Genomic DNA, 21,294 nt, shown 5'->3' with positions numbered 1-21,294 from the left:
TTTCTCTACACGTTCCCTCCCGTCCCCTGATCCTGATAAATGTAAGGTTAGAAGCTAGAGTTACCCTCTTTTATTTCTGAAAGCAAACATAATAATCTTCCTTGCTGGAGCTTCCTGGCCAATATCCTTTCAGAAAGAAGTGTTCCAGTTTGAGCTCACGGGTGAGCTACTTCTGAACAGTCACAGGTTGATGCATTTTACCTTCACAGTCATTGTGTTACCTTATCATTCATCTTGCTAAAAACACCTGCCGAGAACTCGAGTGTGAAAGGGGCAATACAAAACTCAATATTATTCTTTCTAGAAATATCACTAATTATAATTTCACAGGAAATGAATATCCAGCAACCCTGAGTTAAAAAGAAAGAAAAGATTGGAAAGATCTATTGAGTAGAACAAAAAAACCTCCAAAACCTTTTTTTTTTTTTAATAGAAAAAAGCTTTAAGTTCTTTGACACAATGCAATATGACAAACCAGGTCCACCAATTAAATAAAAACTTCCCATGATAAAGCCACAGATTATTTACTAAAGGGGCAGAACAGGCTCATCTATTTACAGGGAGCTATGATTCTGGTGTATGTTTTCCCAACAGTAAAAAGGAGAGAAGAATCTATTTTGGTGCTATTAGTTAGCTCACAGCTGGGTTTGATAAAGAGGGGTGTCTGGGATATCTGATGTGGTCTGTAAGACAAACCCAGGGGGGCTGATTTGACTGTGGTCTGAGGCCAGAGGCAACAGAGAGAATGACCTGTGGGAAATATCTATTTCATTCGAGTCCCAGAGTCCAGGGAAAAGGTTATGGCATAAGAACCCACACTAATCTGAAGAAAACTTTTAGTCACAAATCAACACGTTCTCTTTCCTCCTCATGTTTTCTTATTAAAATAATTGGAATTTGCTAGAAAGGCACAAACTATCTGAGGAAAGGAAGAAAGTCAGAGAGATCAAAGGGAAGGAATGGGGCAGGAAAACAAATAGGTAAGAAGAAAGGGTACACAAAAAATACATCGGCTTTCTTCTTTTAGGAATTTTGTTCATTTAGCCAACATGCAGGAGCCCCTTAAGTAATGGGAACAAATGAGGGAGTGCTCAGTCTGGGTTCTCTGAGTTTGAGCTGCCGAGTACTATCTTTAAAAATGTGGTTTTACATTGTAGAGCACACAGTAACTTGAATTACAATAGTAATTCTGGAACAGAGATTCTAAGATGCCTTATGCTATCGACCAATAAGAATCATTAACAGTTAACCATATTAGTTATTTGTATTAAAATATTTACTCCTGTTTCCTTGAAAAGTTCATCTTTGTAGCTAGAATACTCCTCACAACTCCAGCAATCTCTTGCTCTCTTTACAAAAAAAAAAAAAAAAATCTATTGACTAGTTTAACAAGGTAAACTTCTGTTCTGGTCTTAGAGAATTATCAAAAATTACCATAATTCTCCTCAGATTATACTTTGCTATTCTGGTTCTCAATTACCTTATCTAGTTGAAGAGCAAAATGTTGTACCTTTAAAAAATTTTTTTCTTGCACTTAGTTTTTCCTGTTTTCTTGTCAAGAAGCTTGTGCTTCTATCCCTGCATCTGGTTCTCTGAGGCTGCTCGGCTTTATATCTTTTTGGTATAAACAGTGATTAAACATCCCTTCCCCCTCCTAGTTTTAGGCAGACCTAATCTAATCTGTGTTATGTGACAAGACCAATTAGTCTCGCCCACTCTCCTGCCTTCTGTCCCTCCCCTCTCAGCTGCTACCCTCTTGGCACGGCATCTCTTCTAGGAAGTAGCAGCAGGAGCCAAATTTCCAAACTGAATTCATTAGATGAATATGCAAGTCCAGATTGCATAAATGTGCTCACATCCTCAAGTAGAACTCAGACTCAAGACTTCTTCTGACTCTTTTCTCTCATTGCATTTTGTTTGTCAGAAGATTTCTGACTTCCTCACTGGCTAGAAAGAAAGGGAAGGTATATGGGCTAGATATGGGCAAATGGAAGGCCCAGAACTGGACTGAACAAAATAAAGGCAGAGAGTGCCATCCTTTTCTTGGATGTGTTATTTTCTACCAGCTTTCACAAGGAGCAATCTGCCTACCTCTGACACGTATAGGTGGCCTGCAAAGCCCAGCTGATGGATGGGCAAGGCATGCCGTTCATAATTCACGCTCAGAGCACTTGCACCACAACCAGTTGGGTATTTGGAATCGGAAGGGGACCCTGAGGACAAGACATGGAAACACGAACAGCTGGTGGTGCACAATTCTGATGAGTCTCTTCCATAGCCAGACTGTAGCCACCACAGCTGGGGACAGCAGGTGCCAAGAAAGCCTGACCCATTGGATCTTGAGGGACCAAAGAGATAAAACACTTAAGCTCAATTCACTTTGTTTCTGCTATCAAAAGTATTTTTTTAGATTTTTAAAAATCTAACTTTTTTTTTTAAATACCGTAACTGCTAATGGGGGGCTGGACATTCTATGATAAGCTATTTGGTAGATGGCAGCTTACATTTCAAAGCTGACAACTATAGATACCATGTCATGTTACCCGACTGAAAGTCAAGTAACTTTCTGGGGCAATTGCTAAAATAGGTATCGACTTTTAAAAAAAAATTTCACAGTATCCACCAATAAAACCTGAGTCCCCCTGCAAATATGCCTGCTAGTAAGTCTTCATTAGAGAGTAAGATTGGAGACTTCCTGTTGTTTTAAAAGCACAGGCAGCTTCTCTTGGATTAATTGAAACTTTCCTTATAAAAGTGTAAATGTGAGAGACAGAAAGAGGTAGAGGAAGGAACAGAGAAATAAAACAAGTATCAAAGCCTTAACAACAGATTTCCCTTTCTAGGCGTTTGAGATGACAATATGATGCTGTTTTTTGTGTGTTCAGTTTGTCCCTCACTGCAAATTCCTGCAGCTCATTGTCATCTGCTGCCAAGCCAGCACCCTCAAGAAGCCTCAAGGTACTTAATGTGGGCTCTCAGTCCATGTCCGTTTGACTAAGAAAGCCTGGGCTGTGACATTGCTTCTGTGTTCGCGCCTGCCCTACACAGAGACTTGGATCACTGGTATCATCCGTTAGGTGGAAATTCCCACTAATATAAGCTGGAAAATAAAAAGATTAACAGAGGATCCCTTGATCAATTTAGATGTGGTCCGAGAGTACAAACATGACTCCTTAGACAATATAACATTTCAGAAAGCTCCCTCTTTTTCTGGGATGCCTTGACAATGGAAACAAGAGTCAGAACTATTTTCTTTCTTTGCATCTTCAAATGGATTTTAATGTCCTGTCGCTCCACGTTTAACGTAGTAAATTCTAGATGGTACCCGTGCAGCAGTTTGTATGTAATCCCAGCACAGTGCAATCAAGGGTAGTGGTCTGCGGGGGGAGGAGTTCTCCTGAAAGGCCGTCTACGTTAATTCGCCATTTTTCAGCATTCTCCACACTGTGATTTGTACAGAATTATAGGAGCTGCCGAAGCCAGCTGGCTCCTTTGTCTTCCCTTGACTTCTGGCCAGCCTCTATTCATATTGCTTCGACCAGAAGATAAAAAGAAAGAAAGCAAGAAAGAAAGAGAAGAAAAGGAACTCATAGGTTTAGGAAGTGACTTAAATTGTGGCAAAAAAAAAAAAAAATGTATCTGAGGTATTTACCAGTCAACTAGTGCCTAGTAAGCTTTCAAAGGGGTTAAAAGCGCAAAGCACAGAAAGAAAAACAAAAAATGTATCCAATCAGGTCTTTGCTGAGATAGAAGTTTCTGCAGTTGGTGAGTTGGAGAAATAGTCCAAATTTATAACGCCTTTGAGCTTCAGTACAAGGGGAGACACATGTCTGGAAGCCTTAGAAAGTTACATTGCCCACTTATGGGTGTAAAAACGGAGTCTTTCTGGAAAACGATCATCAACTTTTATTAAGGCTCTTAAAAATGTTCATACTTTTTGGCTAACAACCCCAATTCCAAGAAACAAATTTAAAAAACACGATAAACAGAAAGAATTATACACAAGGAGGGTCATCATAACACTACTCAAAAGAGTAAAAAAAAAAATAGCAAGAAATTAAATGTCAGATAATTAACAGGACAAGACTTAGACCAACGTTATCCTAACAAAGGCAGAAGCCTTTCTGTCAAGCCTGGATTTTGCATAAGAAACATACAAAAATATGAATTTAAATCCTTACATAATCTTTCATAACATGGTTTTACATATGAATTTTATATTTAGGATCTGGCCTAGGGTGAGGCAAAAAAGTCCTTTGGTAGCAAAATTTAAGGAGGTGATCACCCTCGGGGGCTTGCAAGAGCAAGCCATGAGAATGAGCGGTTCCTTAAATCACGTGCCCAGAGCACCTGCCTTGCCTCCCCCTGTCCTAGTCCTGCACTTGGTACTTCCAGATACACTGTAATAGACGCAAGCACTGCTCTCTGGCAGGACATTTAGGTTATTTTTAATGTTTTGCTGTTATAAATAACACTCTGATAGATGTGTATATGCAACATTATAGACATTTGATTTTATCATTGGAATACATTTAGAGTGGTGGGATATCTTCTTAAAAGGCTTAAGGATTTGATCCATATTGACATATTTCCTCCAGGAAATTGATATGCCTCTACACTAATTCTTTGAGCAGTATTTGAGAGTTTTTAATGCATATTTTTTTCCTACTCATTTTAATCTTTGCAATATGATAGAAAAAACTGTTTCTATTTTCATTTTTTAGTGTTAGTAATATTAAATATTTTAACACTATTTTTCCTTTGTGCATGTCTATTGCCTGCTTATGTGTCTTAGCAATTTTTCCATCAGGGTCTTTGTTTTTCTTTTTTTTTTTTAAATATTTTATTTACTTATTTGAGAGAGAGAGAGTGCAAGGAGGAGGAGCAGAGAGAGAGGGATAAGCAGATTCCCCCCGATCCCAGAGCCCGACTCGGAGCTCAACCCTAAGACCCTGAGATCGTGACCTGAGCTGAAGTCAGATGCTTAACCAAACGAGTCACCCATGTGCCCCCTGGGTCTTTGTTTTTTCTTAAAGATTTATAAGTTTCTCATAAATTAAAGCTATCTAATCTGAATCTCAGATACGTTACATTTGTTGTCATCTGTATTTGCCATGTTTTGCTGTGCTAAATTAAAAATGGTAAAAAGCACTTTCTGTATGTTTTCTTTGTCCCAGGTACTGTATTAACTCTTTTTAATCATTAACTCATTAATCCAGATAAGAGGTATGTACATTTATTCTTCTTCATTTTATAGTGGGTGAAACCAAGGTATAGAAAGGCTAAGAGGTACATAACATGCCCCAAATCATTCAGCTACTTAGGGGTGGGTGAGTTTTCTTACTGAGGAAGGCAGTGTCTTACATCTAAACTCTTTCTCTCTCTCTCTTTTTTAAAGATTTTATTTATTTGACAGAGAGACAACGAGAGAGATAACACAAACAGGGGGAGTGGGAGAGGGAGAAGCAGGCTTCCCGCCGAGCAGGGAGCCTGATGTGGGGCTCAATCCCAGGACCCTGGGATCATAACCTGAGCCGAAGGCAGATGCCTAACGACCGAGCCACCCAGGCGCCCCAATGCATCTAAACTCTTAAATGTTGCCCTACACAACTTCCTAGGACAGAATAGACAGTAATAAAATGATAAATCAAATCTATTGACCATTTTTCACTATCTCTAGTGTTATGCTATTTTGTTTTAGGATTTTCTCTATGTAAGTCAGTATATTAAAGATGAATTACCTATACATGATATTTGAGATATCAGATATTGGGGATATTTGGTAAATTAATATTTAAAGATTCAATGTCTCTATCATATTATATACCAAAGTTTATTCCAGAAGGATTAGAGTTAAATGTTAAGAAATTAGATAATTCATGTTTGCTAGAAAATTATATATTGTATCATTTAGCTAAATATAGTATTTTCTTATGATCTTTTGTGACCTATTTGTATTATATACTGTTCCTAATTTATATTGTTTTGAATGTTTAAATTTTTCATCCAGGTTGTCCAGCTATTATTTTTTTCCTTTAAAAAATAATTTCAAATAACTGACCCTTGGAATTATACATTACTGGCTGAACTATCTTGAGTTGCTTGGAAAAATAAGTGTTGCTAAATAAATCCTGGATCCTATCTACTCTATAGCCTGTTACACAGATTTGTACAAGTAAGAAGGCAGAGCAATTGTAAATCAACATCGGCACTTTAGAGCATCTGTGTGTGTTCAGAGACAAGTCTCCATGGGTTTTCCTCATTTCTGAACATATTGTGAGCAGAGGCATGGTGGCCTTTGTCCTAGAATACCTTTTCAAAGAGCAAACAGCCATGGAAGATAAAGATATTGTCTCCCTTTGGAGCAGAGGGCCGATCTGTTTAAGGCTTAGCATAATAGAGATAATATCTTGCTTTGCCACTGAGGTCAAGCAGGTTTGCTTACAGTCCATTACAAAAGATTTGGGTTCCAACTCAAGGCTCCTCAGCTGTGATGCAAATGCGCTGGTGCCCAGCCACCATCTGGCCCACTCCACATCAATCCTCCTAGAGCTTGGGTGCAAGAGGAATTAATATAAACAAGATACTCATCAGGTTTTTTTTGTCTCTGACCCATGGGTTTTGTGTCTTCTGCCAGCTTCATGAAATTATGGTGGGACAGTGTGTTAATTTGGAAGTAGGGTAAATAGAATCTCATGCTCCTCATAGTTCTAGATGTTGATTTTTTTTTATACTTATATGGATGTGTCTAGTTTGTTCTCTGATATGTCTTAATACATGTGGCATATCTCTCCTATTTTTAGCCTGTGGAGCACTCATTATGCTTCAGCTATGGTGTTTGTAAGATCATGACCTTCTCTTTTAGTTACTTCCATGGGCTCCCAAGGTGAAGTTTGTGTTTCCCTCCTAGCGTTTATTTGACAGCTGACCCTCTCAGTTGTCTTCAGGATGAGGTGAAAAATTCATCTTCAGTTTTAGCTATATAGAAATATTAAAACTTATTTCTTTGAGTGGAGCCACAGAATTTCTCAAACTAATTTTGAGGTGTCTACACACCCGATATTTTAAATCATGCGATACCAAACAGAATTCCATATATTATTAACATCCATAAAAGACAGTTTTTGAGTGATAACATAGAAGGAATTTCTTTTATTTATAGATTCATTTTTTTCCTTAAACTTGTTCACATATATATATCTTTATTAATCCCTTCTATTTCTCCTTTCTTTTGAAAGATTTTATTTCTTCAAATTACATATCTTCATTTCTCCTTATTTTAATCAAAGTATTTCATGATGTAAATTTGCTTTTAATTTCATCTTTGGCTGGGCTCCATGGGGTTTAATATGCAGTGTTGTCATTATACTCCTTACGTATTTGATAAATTCAGTTTCAGTGTATTTAATAGCGTACAGTTTATTTAGAAGAGTATTTAATTTCCAAGTGTTTTATCAATATCAAGAACAAAATGATATTCATTGGCTTCCTGTGATGCGAGATGAAAACATTGCCATACTTTAACTTCTCACCCAAATCCCAGTTTATTTTCATATAATTTAACATATAGTTCCAGTTTTTAAAACTCTCACAATATCACATATTTTACTTTTTAAAAATAAAATCGCCACTCTCACGACTATATGTATAACAATTATTCAGACATTTAAAAATGGATTTGATGCCCACCTTCAGTCAATTATATTATGACTTTTCTGTTCTTTAAATATTTTGTTTTAGTGTTTCAGAGTCAAATGATACCGAGTTTAAAGCTTGGCTCAATGGCCACTTACTGTCTGTTTCCTTGTGTGAGCAAAGGCAGTCTCCGAAAGGGGAGCATAGTCTCGGCACTGTCTTTTTGGAATGGTGAATGGCATCAGTTGTCACTGGGAGAGGATGCTCATTGCTCACCCACTGTCTTTTCAAGAACAGATGGGTTGCTTGGAGGAAAATCCTACTGTGTGTAAATGCCCATGACCCTCTGTATAGCCTCTTAGTTTCTCTCAAATGTCCTCAATCCACAACTGCCAAAGGAAAGCCCTTTCTGCCCTTTATTGGGCACCTTTGCTTCTAATCCTCTGCTTTCCAAAATAGGTGGTGTTTATGGAGTCCTTGAGCTCTTCTGCTTGGATCTCAAAAGGCCATCCTTATCTCAGAGGGGAGTGAGTTGGAACATGTCTCTGAGTGTCTCTTCTCAATGTGGTTTTATTGCTATTATTTCTATCAGGAAAATCTTGAAAATTCCATAATGAAGATAATATCTTCCCCAAGTCTTTTTCTGCTGCAGATTCCTCACACTCCCCATTTTTACATACTCTTGGTCATTTCTATCATCAAGAGCAGTCACATGTTTGTATATACACACGGCATTCTACCCAGACCTGTAGGTTACTTTTATTTTTTCTTGTCTTGTGCTCTGTTGTAATTAAGAATAAATGCCTTATAATGAAAAAGGACAATATACATATTTTCTAGGTAACAGTATTAGTGACTCTTAGGACCTGGGCACAGTACAAAGTGCTTTGTATGTACTATACGAGGGGATTCAAAACCACTTGTGGATACATACAGCTGTCATTCACATTTAACAGATAGAGCAACTGAAGACTTAAGCAGTTGTCATTTGCCGAAAAGCCACGTAAGTAATAACTGGCAGATCCAGATGATTGAGGCAATAAATGGTAAGGAAGAAACAAGTGGAAGAGACAGCACCATAGAGATTTAAGAGGGAAAAGAGATCGTTGTGCAATAAAGTGATCTAGAAAAAGAAGTGGCCTTAAAATTGCACCAGCAAAGGTTAAGTTTGAAACCAAGAAATAGGAAGTGTTTAGACCTATTAATTCGACATAAGGGATAAGAAATCAGCTAAGAGTTAACTTCTCAGTAAAGAACGAATTAAGAAAAAAACCACATGTTACTCTGGCTGAGGAGAGACCTGGGCTAGTATTGGGAATCATGTTTTCTAATCACAGGGCATCTTGGAAGATGCTGGAGCTGGAAATGATGTAGTTTAGTCATGGTTAGCACAGACTAAATGTACAGAGTGAATTAGCCAGTAAAGACAAAAGCAAGGAAAGCAATGAAAAGGGTCTGAACCAAGAAAGAGTGGCCAAAACAGAGGGCGAGCCATTCTCAGGAGTCCTTGTGGAGTGATAGATTATGGGGGTTTGCAGAAAGCAAGTATCAAAGATTGATTCCATAAAACACAAAACAATGATTGAAAAATGAAACAATCCAGCCTAATGCCTTCACTTGACAATAGAAGAAGCTGCAGTCAAGGGGAGAAATACCCAGAATCTCCCAGCCTGTTAGAAGTAAGGCTTCTTCCCTGCTTGTTCCTTGCCCTGCCTTACAGTCCATATTTATGTGAAAGTCATAGAGGCCCTTATGCCCAGTCAGTGACCCAAGCCTCACTTTGTCCAAGGTCCTGAATGTGGTGAAAAGAAGAGTTTAGAATTGAAATAATTCCCCCTTTGCCACATTTTTCACAGGCAACTTCAGCCTTCTCTGGCATCCCTCACTATATCCCACTTCCCACTACGCTTCTTTCTACAATGTCTCAAATTTTCAACTTACTCCTAACCATCAGACCATAGATACTTAGTTTATTTCATCTGAATATTGCCAGAGCAACCCTTTAACAACGTATGCAGAAATGATTCTGAAAAAATACACAGAATAAAAGTTTTTATTTATTTATTTATTTTAAAGAGTTTTTATTTATTTATTTGACAGAGACACAGCGAAAGAGGGAACACAAACAGGGGGGAGTGGGAGAGGGAGAGGCAGGCTCCCCGCTGAGCAGAGAGCCCGATGTGGGGCTCGATCCCAGGACCTTGGAATCATGACCCGAGCCGAAGGCAGACACCCAACGACTGAGCCACCCAGGCGCCCCCAAAGTATATTTATTTAGATTCAAGATTAAGAAAATGAAAGTAGGAAAATTTGGGGCCACTTAACTAAGAGTTAACAGTAGGGAAATTATCTTCTTAGGTTTGTTGTGCTTACGGACAGGAGTTAAATACCAAATAATGGTATTATTTAGTATGATTTCTCAGATACAAAGAATAGAGCTGCGACCTCCCACACACCAGCCCTGGAGGAGGTCAGATAAAGTGGAACGATATTTGGTGCCCTAGAGTTTTCTAAGTGCACCCCAGTACAAGGTGAGAGTCTATGCAACCCACTCCACACATGTACTCATTAAAATCAACAAATATTTATGGAACACTTGTGATGTGCAAAACATTTGGTGAAGTGCTGCAGAAGACAGTAAGGTACGTAAGACAGAACGTCTGTCCTAAGGGAATTTGGGATCTAGTTCTAGCCATTCACCAGAAAGGCCATGAGGGAGAAAAATGTGCTTCCAGAATTGACAACGAGTAATGGGAAAAGAATAAGCCAAGAGAAGGAAGACAGTATGTCTTCATGTGAATAAGCAACTTGGAAATTACTGCTTTTACTTAAAACCGCACTAATTTTCATAAGACCCTTAAAAGTGAATAAGGAGAAAAATATTTTACAGTCAGATACGTAACGTCTCCCCAGTGTTAAAATGAAAACACCTCTATGATATTTCATTAGCCTGCTTCATAAGAATGAAAGACTAGGGAGACTTCACTACTTTATTAGGTAAGACTCGAGAATATAGCTAAGGCAATCAGGAGAAATGGCAAAATCTTGCAGAGTCGCATATAAACGAGGCAGTCATATTAATAGATGTTTATAAAATTGGATTTCTCTTCACTATCACATTTTTGTTAATTTTTCGTGGTTAATTCTCTTTTTCTTTCTCTCTCTTACACACACACACACACAAGCAAAAGTGGTTTGTGGTCTATTAGCGTAGTCACGCAAAGAGAAATGGAAATGGGTGGTCTTGTTGGGAAAGGAAAATGCTGACATCCTCAAATACAAAGAAGCAAGATATGTAAGTGGTGAGAATGTGCGGGGCAGGGTGCAGAGATTCTTGGAACGTTTTTGCAAGGCATCAGGAAGCTATCTCTATATTCACAATGATGTTTCTGTCTTGTCAGCATTTTTTCTTTATTTGTGTTGGGCTTTATGACATATCTAGGAATAATAAATAATTTATAAGATGCAATAATGGCCTGGTACATTTCTGGCAGATTTTAAAAAAATTCTTCTCCAATAACTCATTTGATAAACTCTTGAATTCTTTTCTCTAGAACATTTTACACAACAATGCTTTGTTTTAAGGGTTGTCTATCAATGAGTTGCAAAGCATTCATTATGCATTCAAGCCTGCTTTTTTGTCTATCCCTTTCTTGCCTCCTTTTATTTTTCCCATTTAAGTGGCATTTTTCTGGTAGTAATCTGATTCTTTGGGATGTAAAATGAAATCATGCTAGAAAAAAAATTAACTCTTTAGACTCACAAGGACAATTGCAGTCTTTTATAGCAATGATCAAACTTCAAACTACAATTTGATTCAATACGTGTTCTTTATCATTTGCCTACTCATCCCTGCCCAGGTACATGCACACACACAGAGTGGTTAGACTGCTATGCTATGAAAAAGGAAAAATAAACAACACCATTGCCCATACATATTCCTAAGAAATAATGTTTTCTTGCTTTATCAGGCACTTCCTGAACATATATACTTAACTGGCTGTCCTGGCCATTATCCAAAATTAATACATGGTGTGATTTTTCTCCTCTGTTTGCTTTTATAAACCTTATGGATAATCCCAAAGTAGGTGGCAGGGGGATCAGAAAGGGTTCTCTATTCTTGATTATTTCTTGCCCACAATGTGGGTAGCTTAGCCTGTTGTCCTTTGTGATTAAGGTTATACTCATATCATACCGTCAGCACATCTAGTGCCAGGGAATGTGTTTCTAGAAGTAGAATTCTAGGTACGCTATGTGATCCACATTTTCTGTTCTTTCCTGGAACTCTTTATAACCAAGGATTTAATTTGCAAACTGGCCAACTGTTGTTTGGCTATGAATCCAAGATTTTACACATCGAAAGTAACTAGTCTTTATCATGAATGAGAAGGTTCAGACAAAACATGAATGAAGACAGAAATAAGTGATCCAACTATATTTAAAGATGGCCATGAATCGCAGTGATAATGGGGGCACGGGAGAAAACAGATTAACATCTGAGAACAAATGAATGCAGGAAGAAGAGTGGGCAGTTGACTAGCTCTCTTTTAAACAATTCTTGCAGCTTTTTAGAGATGAATATGTTTTCTAGTCATAGCAAATACTCATTTCATTCCAGGGGTGCAATGTATCGAACAAAGAACTCTGCTCCTCTTTGGGAAGATGGAGATTCTTCTCCTCACATTCAACCATGTACTCTTTCTTGCAGACACATATAAACCAATTAGCAGATCTTTAAGTTAGACGTTTTGACTTGTGTTCTGGTTTCTCAATTCAAAGATACTATTTATCCTAAGATGTGCCATCAATTAACTCTTTTCACACACACACACACACACACACACACACACCAATAACAACATTAAATGTACACATCAAATGTCAGAGGTATGGTGATTTTGGAAACATTGAAATTAAAAAGTGTGCTTCCAGGAATCAAGAATCTTCAGGTACAGAATTTTAACTTGAATAGCCCCTATAGTAACTGTATAGACCCTGATTCATTCATGTAGCCATGCAGGCACACTCCTGGGACATTCTATAGGTCAGGCATTCTCTAAGTGTTGGGATTGCTTCAAAAATAAATTACACTTGATTTCCTTCCTTCAAATACCTTATGGCTTAGAATAGGACAAAACACATTATGTTTGATTAAGTACATTCCAAGGTGGAGATGATACTTTAAGTATGGCTGAGAAAAACAAATACTTGAGAAATAAATGCTATGTTCTGAGTATTCATCTTAGGAAACCATTGATTCTAATTTGGCTAGGGAGGGGAGGGAAATGGATAAGGGAATCTTTCGAGAAAAAGTGGCATTTTTTTTTTTTTTGCATATTGAACGATGAGTAGAACTTTGCACTACTTTTTCACTGTAGTGAATCATTCACTGTAATGATTCAAATTATCTTTAAAAATTAATTTCATCAAATCCTTTTGCATTACATGTTTTCAGCCTGAACTTTCACATAATTTATCAAGATATTGTTCATAGTTTATACTTGTGTTGCCTGCTGAGCACTGGGCTTCATTTTTATTATGCTATGTTATCATTAGATAAGCATCAAACCAGCATTCTGTAAACTCAGTTCTACTGAGCACCTGAGCATGCTAATGCAGCACTTGAGGTAACTGTTGTGTAACCAAATCCAAGATAGGACTCCTGTCCTTGAAGAAACTCAATCTTGTTTAGGAGTTTTGATTGCAAATTAAAAACATAAGCAGTGCCGCAAGATAGCATGTGCTAATATGAGCTAGGAGAATTGGGGAAAATAGTAAATGCTGTAGGAAGAGAAAGGAGAGAAAATTTTGTGTCTTCTGGGATGTCTCATAGACTATATCTTATAAAAATAGAAAGAGTTAAAAAGTAAAGAGGAATCAGAAACTCCCTAAAGGAGACATGGTAGAGGCCAAGCCACAGAGGAGGGGCTTTTCAGTGTCTGGAGATCAGAAGTTGATCAGCTGGGTTGGAGGTATGCTTATGTTGAGTCATAGTGAGAGAATTATTAAGGATCAACAATTTTGTATTGAGCACTTGCAGTTTGCCTGGAACAGAGGTAGGCCTCGGAGATAAAATTATTAGGACACTATTCTGTTCTTTAACCTCCAATCTGTTGGGGATGACTGCCAAATCAACAGATTTATATCAATATCTTAGGTAGTCAAAGTAGTACAAGGGGGCTACCCCATTGACAAAGAGTACCTTTTGAGGCTCTTGGGTTAGGGGAGACATTTGCAAAGCAGTTATTATTTGGAGCAGAAAGTGAATGCTAGATGTCAGAAAAGAGCTAGGGAAACTAAAGCAGAATCCATTTGTAATACTTATTTCTTTTCCCATCCATTAGACATGAACATTAATATATGAATAAGACATCCCATATATAGAATTCCAACTAAATACTGCCTTTAAGCTAAACAGCAAGCTTAATGGTCTGTTTTCAGCAGATAACTATTACTTATAAACCAACCTAGTAATGCTTACTCTTGGGGGATACATTTTCCATATTTTTGGCTGACATTTCTAGGTCTCTGAGCAGATCTTATTAGCTTGGTGATTTTAATCTCTGCCTTTTAAAAATGAAGGTCTTTGGCTCAAAATTTCTTCAGTTGATTTATACCATCCGTATCCTTTTCATCATGCTGCTATCTCCTCAGTGATATTAAGCGGTGATTACTGGGCTTGATCAACACCACACGCTTCCTTTTGATTTAACAGTTGAATATACACAGATTTTAGTGATCAGTTTAAAGTTCCTTGTAAACTGTATTTATATGCTGAGCTCTTGAAACAGAGTAAGCAATGTCTTCACCTTGAAAAGAGATGGATGCCACTGTATTTTTTGTCACTTTAGGCAATATTACTTCTAGGGTTTATCAGTGATGGCCATTACCCAACTAAAATTCATTTAGGGTCTGAAACGAGGCTCTGGAAATGGCAGTATTAGTTCTTCTCTGTGTCTTCTTTTCTGTGTTACATATTCCTAGTTTACAAATAAACTGACATTTATATTAATCACCTCTCTAGAGCAAACATAGCTGAAGAAGGGCTAATACATCATCCCAAAATTGCTACCTAAGTTCTAATTCCAAAATCTTTATTGCTGTTGATGATAAATGGCATAAAGGAAAAGGGAAATTTGGGGTTTTCAGTTGTGTGGTAGCTATAGGAAAGAAAATGCTCTGCATTTTGAGATAAATTTTGAAATATATTTTCAAATGATTCTGATGAACCAATAAAGATTAAACATCATAATGCACATTTATCATTTTTCTCAGGAGGTTATTTTAAATGAATACATTAATAAGTCCCAGTTTTGTTCAAAGCTTTAGGACTCTTTGCTCAAGTCTAAGAATGTAAGCAACGGTATAGGAACCACTAAAATACTTACCGAAAGCATCAGGACCATACCCATAAGGTTTAAATAGGCTTTGAAAAAAAAAAAAAGGCCCTTAAATTTCAATAGTTTCTCACAAGATAAAAAACCTCTGACAGAGTCTGAGAAATGTAGGGTTATACCTATAGATCACAATGAAGGTAAGACATGCAGTAGACTGATCTTCATTCTTTTATAGCACTGAAACTTGGGACTGTCTAATGATGTTAAAGTGAGATGTTTAAAGCTGTCCATCAGCCTCTGAAACATCACCATAATTAAATTTCAAGGCTGTACTCCATAAATCATTGGAACAGATATTAGGGTTGAAAAGGTCTCATTGATATGAATGGCATAAGTCATCTAGATGCCTAATAAGAGATGCCACCTTAAATATCATTCTTTGATTAACTCTGAAAGAAATACATCTACCAGGAGGGAGTGAGGGGCCACCTGAAGGTCTACTGAAAAGTAGGTGTTGCTTCTGATAAAAAAGCAGTTATAATGAGTAAATCCCAAGATGGGGCAGCTGAGCAAAACACAAAGACAGAGAGATGGTGTTTCATATATGTAAATACAAGGGCTGGGGGGAAAACAAGAAAAAAAATCATGTACTGATCTTAAGAACGCAGAGCTGTCTCCACCAAGTTTGCTGAGTCCTCCTCCAGATTCTACCAGGGGAGGCTTGGGACTGTTAACTTTATGAAGTACCACCTAATTCAAAAGACCACTTTCTGTTAAAGCTAAAGCTTCAATCTAGCTTCAGCTGAAACTGCTTCATTTCATTTTAAGCAGAGGGAAACAGGATCATTGTGAAAAAGACACACGGATTAGTAACAGAGTCTTTATTTGGGCTTTCCACACCACCATTATTTTAAGCTTTGTGAGCTTGAGCAATTTCTTTAACTTACCGGAGCTTCATTTCCCATATGTGAGAAAGGCATCTCGTGCATTAATAAATAAGAATAGGACTTTAAAAACTACAGTGTTATGCAGATTGAGTATTGTTCCTATTAAGAATCAATTTGTTTGATAAAGTAGTTCATTTTTATTGGAAATACATTAATTATATATTAGGAGTACTAATTAGGAGAATAATTAACAAATAACTTCATCTTCAACTTTGACAAATATTCCTAGTCAGTGTATTTACTCATTTTCCATTGGGTTTACACATCAGGGTATGTGCCCCGGCGACTCTCTCGAGAACCCAGGGACTCTGTGTCTGAAATTTGCAGTATTTGCCACCAGATGGCGCTGTGTAGCAAGTAAGTACCAAGTGCCTGTGCCGCTGGTAGGTAATCTCTGGGCTCCTTCCAGCACAGGGAGAAATAATTTGTGGAAAAATACTCATGGTGGGTGTTTGCATACTGTGCACGACATTTTAAAAAAGCAATCAAGGTAGAATGCTATTGAAACTAACATGCAAACAACCAATATCTTATGCCTTATTTGTGTTTTCTGCATCTTATCCATTTTTTCTGTGATTTTAGGGTGTAAATGTTTTTGTGGTTAGCTCAGTGCCCAGCTTCTCAGTCATCTCTACCTTGAGTAAAGGTAGTTATTCACCTTCAAGGTAAGTCTGAGTGATCATAATTGAGATTTGTACGATGTAGAGTTTGTTAAATTCTGTTGTTGTTGATGCTTTAATCTTAGAGGTGCAAGTATTTTCCCCAGTGCTTTCTTGTCCCCGTGTTAAGGCTTGCTGTCTATAATGCTATTCCAAAACCTTCAGTAATAGTATAAGCCTGTTCTGAATTCTCTTGTGAGCAGCAGCAAATGTGGGACCAGCAGGGGGTGAGGAGCATTTTCTTTTAATAGCAGCAGCTCCCCCAAACTCACTCTGTTCCCCTCAAAACTCAGACGCTCTTACCTCTCTTTTTATCTTCCAGATCTGTTTTGTTGTTGTTGTTGTTCCTCAGATAGTACCCTGCTATCTTAGGTAAATCTTAGGTTTCGTCTGGTTCTGCTTTCCTGGCTAAGCTCTACCAGCACTACAGAACCTAAGAGGTGAAGGATACAATAGATTCCTTTTAGAATGACAATTTTTTTTTCCTAACACACAATCTAAGTGATTATAGGTAACAAGTAATTACAAAATCCAAGTTGTTGGATTTTATGGTCAGGAAAGATCAATTAAGTCTCAACATCATCTGCAAGTTCATTTTTCCCATGTTGCCAAATCTTCCTAATCCTGAAAATGGTCAGGAACAAACTCTTTCTGGATCCTTTGAGCCACAGAGTTTTCCCCTCTTCTGGACTCTATCACAGTCCCTTATGATATGCTGCTTTGCATGGCTTAATTGCCTTTAACATGTGTATGTATTTTATGGCCTGGTTTTGCTTAAGGACATGTTTGCTGTAAGTAATAGAAAAGCTAGTTTAACTTATCAAGTACTAAAAGATGGAGTTTTTATTTCTTCTATAATGTGGAGTCTGAGACACCAGGGGCAACAGCTCTGCAATTCATTTATAACTCTCTCATGGACCCTATTTTTTCTTCTACTGGCTCAAAATCAGATGTGATGGCTGAGTCAGCCATCTTGGATTGTAAACTGGTCTTAAGAAAGGAAGCCAGTTTTAGCAGGGAAACCAGATAGTAAAAGTCTGGGTTGCTGACACACTGTTGAGAATCCTATCAGCCTTTGGCTCTCTGCCTAGATTTTATAAGAGAGAAATAAACTTCTACTGTGTTGTAGTGGGTTGAATTATGGCCTCCCAAAAAATCTGTCCACATCCTAATCCCTAGAACCCCGTGAATATAACCTTATTTGGAGAAAGTCTTTACAAATGTAATTAAGTTAAGGATCTCAAGATGAGATCATCCTGAATTATCCAGGTGGGCCCCATATTCAATTACAAGTGTTCTTATAGCAGACACGGTGAGGGGAGACACCACAGAAGAGAAGGCTCAGACACACAGAAGAGAAAAGGATGTGAAGAAAAGAGGCAGAAATTAGTGTGATCCAGCTACAAGGAATGTGGGAAACCACCAGAAGTTGGAAAAGGTAAGGAAAGAATCTCCATTAGAGCCTCTAGAGGGAGCATGGCCCTGCTAACACCTTGATTTTGGACGTGTGCCCTCCAGAGCTGTGAGAGGATACATTTCTGTTGTTTAGAGTCACTCAATTTGGATAGTTTCATACAGCAGTACTAGGAATAAATACACTTGTTTAAGCTGCTATGTTTTGAATTTTTGTCACTCATGAGGTAACCTAATCCTAAATAATATTTTCCCAAACTATCTTATAAACATCTTGAAATCAAAGATTGCATCTTATAATCACTCCTATCCCTCACATGGGCTAGGAGAGACAGTGCATGTGCATGTGTTATTATTAGTGGTACCACATTTGCATTGCTACCGATTCTGAAGGGAGACTGCTAGGCTCAAATAATGCTTGGAAGAATTTCAGGAAGAGGCATTTTTATCATTACTTCCTAGCAAAACACGTAAGCTAAAGCAAACGATGGGTGAGAGGAAAGTCAAATCTGGAGTGGCGAATCAAAGTTTTGGGTATGCTAATATGTTGATGTCTATTGCAAGGTCTGGTTTACACTGTGAATGGAACAGACATTTCTCTCCCACTCACCAATACTAAATAAAGACCAGCAGTTGTCTGCTGTACTTACGTTTAACCTGCTTTCCAAGTTAATTGGTCTTCTTCCAGTTTTAGCATCTTGAAGACTTCCTCAATTTTCTTTCATGCTGGTTTGTGGTTTATTTCACTTGAATGTGAACACACATATTTTCTTGGGGGGGGGAGGTTTATGATTGTACTTAATTGGATATTGAAATAATCAGAGCATCCTGAGAGTTTTCAGAAATGAGAATTAGAGTGCTCTACTGACTTACTGACCTTCGTGAAGATCACATTAACCATGAGGAACTTCAAAAGATTTGTCTTAGATTCAAAGCTGATTTTGCTGTTGAAGAGCTCTATGTGTTCCTAGAGATGTAAATTCATTAGTCAAGGTCTCAATTTCTATATAGGTAAGGGGGAGGAAGCATGTGCAAAATTGTACACACACATGCACACATATCCATGCCATATATATATATGAACCAGCTACTTTTCATAAATTACATTATCACATTCTTGCCTCTCAGTTCTAAAAGGTAGCTATTATTATATAGTATCTCCAGAGAAAACACAGTGACTTGTTTAAATGATTTGTCCATGATTACACACTAATAAGTATTAGAAAGAAGGTTTAATCCCAGGTCCAACTCCAAAGCGTGTCGTTGCAAATTCATTTTTAAAATTTTCTCTCAGAAAAACTTTCTTGATCCACCATTTTGTATAAAGAGAAGCTATGACAGACTTGATATTACTAGATAATTACTGGCTTTTTTACTCATTCTTTATAACTATCTCTGTTTTACATTTTGTCAATTTAATCAAAGCTGCAAATTCTTGGGGTTTATCCTATTACTACTTATCTCTCATTAAAGAATGTAGAATATGATATTCGATGAATGCTACCTAATATTTGTGATTTTAAACGTGGGCAACAATTAGTTTATGTTTGTATTTTCTTTTTTTTAAAGATTTATTTATTTGAGAGAGAGAGAGAGAGAGAAAGCACACATGCATGAGCAGAGAGAAGGGCAGAGGGAGAGAAGGAGACTCCCCGCTGAGCCCAGAGCCTGACTCAGGACTCAATCCCAGGACCCTGAGATCATGACCTGCTTAAAAACCAAAAGTCAGACGCTCAGCCAACTGAGCCACCCAGGGACCCCTATGTTTGTATTTTCTAATACATTTAATTTTTAAGGACTACCCGGGCATTTGAATCTGTCAAAGTCCTACTATTGACTTAACTCCCTTCCAAATACTCCCTTTCATGATGACAAGAGGAAGCTTGGAGCCCATTATTTTCTGAAAGTAGATCCTTCTTGAAGTACTAGAGATTTTATTTCAAAGAAAAATGCTGGTTCGTTCCAGCCCCACTTATGCATCCAAACACCATCTACATTGAGATGCAGCTAGTGGAACTTCCATGAAATTAGATTCACCTTTTGTAGGAATGGGTAAGAAGCAACGTGGCTGACAGGATGTTATGGCAATGTTGCGATGTCCCCTTCTCTTGGGAAACTCTCTGTTGGGCATTTCAGAAAGTGCACGTTATCAAATGCTAGCTATTTGGAGTACATCCATTTCCTTTCTGATCGTATTGGACATAACATGTAAGATGCTATTGAAAGTCTACATTAATATTTAAATTGTCAAGAGATTCAAGAGTTCAGCTGTCAGCCTAATAATTGACATGCACTGAACCAAGGTTTGAATCAATTTACATTTTCAAAAAATAATTTCTTATGCCAGTCTAGATAGCTTAAAGTTTATAAAAAATTACACTGGAAAACACTCAAAGTCTTTAAATAAATAAAAACATTGACAGGGTTAGACCTATTTAAAAAGTAACATGGAGGGGCGCTTGGGTAGCTCAGTCGTTAAGCGTCTGCCTTCGGCTCGGGTCATGATCCCAGGGTCCTGGGATCGAGCCCCGCATCAGGCTCCCTGCTCCGAGGGAAGCCTGCTTCTCCCTCTCCCACTCCCCCTGCTTGTGTTCCCTCTCTCGCTGTGTCTCTCTCTGTCAAATAAATAAATAAAATCTTTAAAAAGAAAAAAGTAACATGGAAACTAGTAAATAAGCAGAGTTTCCCGAATGCCTGGTTATTCCTGCATAAACGAGATGGTTTATTGGAAGGACGAAGAGCTGTCTGGGTAACAAGGAGCTCTCTTTGCCCTAATGCCAAGCCAGTCTGAAGGAGGGCTCTTCAGGGGAGCATTCATTCTTTGAGGCATTAGGAACTCATTTAATACCCTAAAGTGGACTCATTATTTCCTACAAGCAATGCTACAGCCCACCTAAAAAGTCTTTCATACAGAATCCCACAGTTTAAACTAATTAAATTCTGCATTATTTAGTTTAATGTACATCATTAAAGTCATTTTTCTTCCTTGAGGGTGTGGTGAATTCAAATAATAATAATGCCTTGTGTTTGTAAAGAACTTACAAAGCTTTTTTTTTTTTTCGTTTATGATGTCACTTGAAATTTAAAGTAAGTATCCAAAGTTGCCTGTGCACACAGCTGACCCCACAGCCAACTCTCCAAGCGCAAGGACCAAATCTGTCTCCTTCCCGCATCTTGCCGAGGGCCAGGCATGATGAGGCAACTAACAACCATACTTGCTGTTTGCCAGGGACTCCTCTAACCATTTGTAAGAATCAACTCGTTTCATCCTTAAAATTGTCCTACGGGGACACATGCAATTGT

Source organism: Mirounga angustirostris, unplaced genomic scaffold, assembly GCF_029215605.1.
Source record: "Mirounga angustirostris isolate CCGP_5_RB_7025 unplaced genomic scaffold, mMirAng1.0.hap1 SCAF_2, whole genome shotgun sequence".
NCBI classification, from domain to species: Eukaryota; Metazoa; Chordata; class Mammalia; order Carnivora; family Phocidae; genus Mirounga; species Mirounga angustirostris.
Note: the sequence above shows the minus strand (reverse complement) of the source record.